This window comes from Nerophis lumbriciformis, linkage group LG30 (assembly GCF_033978685.3).
Source record: "Nerophis lumbriciformis linkage group LG30, RoL_Nlum_v2.1, whole genome shotgun sequence".
Classification (NCBI taxonomy): domain Eukaryota; kingdom Metazoa; phylum Chordata; class Actinopteri; order Syngnathiformes; family Syngnathidae; genus Nerophis; species Nerophis lumbriciformis.
The window spans coordinates 7,765,087-7,769,111 of record NC_084577.2 but is presented as its reverse complement, the minus strand read 5'-3'; positions in this window follow the sequence as shown (position 1 = coordinate 7,769,111).

Here is a 4,025-nt window from a genome sequence, read left to right as displayed (position 1 = left end):
GTGAAGCGACTGGGATGAGAATCAGCACCTCCAAGTCCGAGTCCATGGTTCTCGCCCGGAAAAGGGTGGAGTGCCATCTCCGGGTTGGGGAGGAGATCTTGCCCCAAGTGGAGGAGTTCAAGTACCTCGGAGTCTTGTTCACGAGTGAGGGAAGAGTGGATCGTGAGATCGACAGGCGGATCGGTGCGGCGTCTTCAGTAATGCGGACGCTGTATCGATCCGTTGTGGTGAAGAAGGAGCTGAGCCGGAAGGCAAAGCTCTCAATTTACCGGTCAATCTACGTTCCCATCCTCACCTATGGTCATGAGCTTTGGGTTATGACCGAAAGGACAAGATCACGGGTACAAGCGGCCGAAATGAGTTTCCTCCGCCGGGTGGCGGGGCTCTCCCTTAGAGATAGGGTGAGAAGCTCTGTCATCCGGGGGGAGCTCAAAGTAAAGCCGCTGCTCCTCCGCATCGAGAGGAGCCAGATGAGGTGGTTCGGGCATCTGGTCAGGATGCCACCCGAGCGCCTCCCTAAGGAGGTGTTTAGGGCATGTCCGACCGGTAGGAGGCCACGAGGAAGACCCAGGACACGTTGGGAAGACTATGTCTCCCGGCTGGCCTGGGAACGCCTCGGGATCCCCCGGGAGGAGCTGGACGAAGTGGCTGGGGAGAGGGAAGTCCGGGCTTCCCTGCTTAGGCTGCTGCCCCCGCGACCCGACCTCGGATAAGCGGAAGAAGATGGATGGATGGATGGATGGATACTTTTGAATGGAGAATCATGTGGCGCCCAAAGATTCACAGACCTAGCGGCTTATAGTCCGGATAATACGGTACATTCGTTGGTACGTTGTCTTTCAGTATGAACCCCAAATGATGAATGAATGAATTAACTGAATGTAGACCTTTGCTGTGTTGGTTGATTCACTTTACGGGGTCCTATTATGCAAAACAACTACTTTTTTGTGTTTTTGCAATCCCCAAAAGTCCCGAAAATTTGAAATCAAGCCATGATGGCATGGCGTAGATATTTTTAAAACAACCTTGCCTTTTTCCAATCTTGCACCGAAAGATATGTTTGGAATTTGAGACTATAGTGATGTATTTTGCCTTAGTTACGTCAGCAGATATCTCCATAGAAGGTTACCCAAAGAGCCATTTTTTATTCAGTCGTGGTCCAAAGTTGGAGTCAGCAAGTCCCTTATTTTTCTCTATCCTCTTGTTGTGGGGCAGACTGTCTCGTAAATGCACATGCATGCTAAAATCCTCCACTGTTGCCATTTCTAACTAAAAGTAGCGTAGAGTTTCAACTTATATCTGTCAATAGGCTGGCTAAGGAAGCGCTAAAAACTACAACATGGCTGACGGGGTGGAGACTCAGTCGAAGGTGGCTTGGCCTGGAGGAGGGCGTCAATAAGACTGCCCATTCTGAAGAGGGAGTCAGAAAGCAGCTTAAAGATGGTCTGTAAAACGAAACCTATTCACATTTTTTACCAAGCACCACCATTACATGTTTTTAGACCACAAGGAAGTGTTTTAAATGTAGAAAAAAATCACAAGATGACCCCTTTAAAGGCCTACTGAAATGCGATTTTCTTATTTAAACAGGGATAGCAGGTCCATTCTATGTGTCATACTTGATAATTTCGCGATATTGCCATATTTTTGCTGAAAGGATTTAGTAGAGAACATCGACGATAAAGTTCGCAACTTTTGGTCGCTGATAAAAAAGCCTTGCCTGTACCGGAAGTAGCAGACGAGTAGCGTGACGTCACAGGTTGTGGAGCTCCTCACATCCGCACATTGTTTACAATCATGGCCACCAGCAGCGAGAGCGATTCGGACCGAAAAAGCGACGACTTCCCCATTAATTTGAGCGAGGATGAAAGATTCGTGGATGAGGAAAGTGAGAGTGAAGGACTAGAGGGCAGTGGGAGCGATTCAGATAGGGAAGATGCTGTGAGAGGCGGGTGGGACCAGATATTCAACTGGGAATGACTAAAATAGTAAATAAACACAAGACATATATATACTCTATTAGCCACAACACAACCAGGCTTATATTTAATATGCCACAAATTAATCCCGCATAACAAACACCTCCCCCCTCCCGTCCATATAACCCGCCATTACAACTCAAACACCTGCACAACACACTCAATCCCACAGCCCAAAGTACCCTTCACCTCCCCAAAGTTCATACAGCACATATATTTCCCCAAAGTCCCCAAAGTTACCTACGTGACATGCACATAGCGGCACGCACGTACGGGCAAGCGATCAAATGTTTGGAAGCCACAGCTGCGTACTCACGGTACCGCGTCTGCGTATCCAACTCAAAGTCCTCCTGGTAAGAGTCTCTGTTGTCCCAGTTCTCCACAGGCCAATGGTAAAGATTGACTGTCATCTTCCGGGAATGTAAACAATGAAACACCGGCTGTGTTATCCGGCAAAACAGTCAGGGGGTGCATTCTACGGCGGGGGTGCGTTATCCGGCACAACACCTGCCGCAATACACCGCTTCCCACCTACAGCTTTCTTCTTTGCTGTCTTCATTGTTCATTGAACAAATTGCAAAAAATTCACCAACACAGATGTCCAGAATACTGTGGAATTTTGCGATGAAAACAGACGACTTAATAGCTGGCCACCATGCTGTCCCAAAATGTCCGCTGCAATCCGTGACGTCACGCGCTGACGTCATCATACCGAGACGTTTTCAGCAGGATATGTCGCGCGAAATTTAAAATTGCACTTTAGTAAGCTAACCCGGCCGTATTGGCATGTGTTGCAATGTTAAGATTTCATCATTGATATATAAACTATCAGACTGCGTGGTCGGTAGTAGTGGGTTTCAGTAGGCCTTTAAGGACTTTTAGCCCTGGCAGAAAAGGTCTTTGTTTTACTGTGTTTTATTGGAGTTAATATTAGAGTGCAGTCAAACTTCTTTAAGTCAACAACTTATCAAAGTTGTGGTCCACCATGTTCTTATTACTAAAAAAGTACTTGCTTTATGGATATGAAATTTGAGACCCGAAAGGGTCATTTCTTTGGAAGACTAACATCATTAATGCACATGTGTGTTTTTTGTGGTTATCAAAGTCATTAAAAAAAAAAAAAAGGGTGAGCGGGGCAACCGTAAAGGAAAAGCCACTTCTTATATCGCAGTAGACCGCTCTTTTAGCGACCCTTTCTGCAAACCATCAAAATGCATCCATCTAAAATTAACACAAATGGAGGAAACCAATGTCAACAAACTGCCGTAGTTTAAAAAATATGTTATCGCCCATTCTCCTTATGTTCCTGGTCTAAGTCACAAGCCATGACTATTTTGGCTTATGTCGACAACAGCTTATGTCATCGCAAGTCTGCAATCCAAGAGATGTCGACCTAAACTGGTGCCACTGTATTGAGAGAGCAGCATTAACCTAGCACAGCTTACCCAACTCGCAGTGACTTCCCGTTCACTAAAAAGTAAGCTTCAAAATAAAACTGAATACATAGCGTTTTTTCTCTGACTGCTTTACATAATGAAATCCATTATGTTAATCTTTAAGCTACATTCAAACCAGTGTGGGTGTCCTTCCAAAGGACACAACGGCAATTACTTTGACGGCAGAAGCCGGAATCGAACCTGGAACCCTCAAGTTGCTGGCACGGCCGCTCTACCAACCGAGCCACACCGGCCCAAGCATGGCAGGTACCCTGGATTCTCCCACTGCAACAAATAAAATACACCCAAACTTCGATAGGTTCAAAATGGTATTTAGTCTCTGGTCAAAGTCACAAGTAAATAAGCAAGCAATGACTAGTTTGTAGGGATGTCCGATAATATTATAGGCCGATAAATGTGTTAAAATGTAATATCGGAAATTATCGGTATCGTTTTTTTTATTATCGGTATCGTTTATTTTTTTATTAAATCAACATAAAAACAATTAGTGCACCAACCCAAAAAACCTCCCTCCCCCATTTACACTCATTCACACAAAAGGGTTGTTTCTTTCTGTTATTAATATTCCGGTTCCTACATTATATATCAA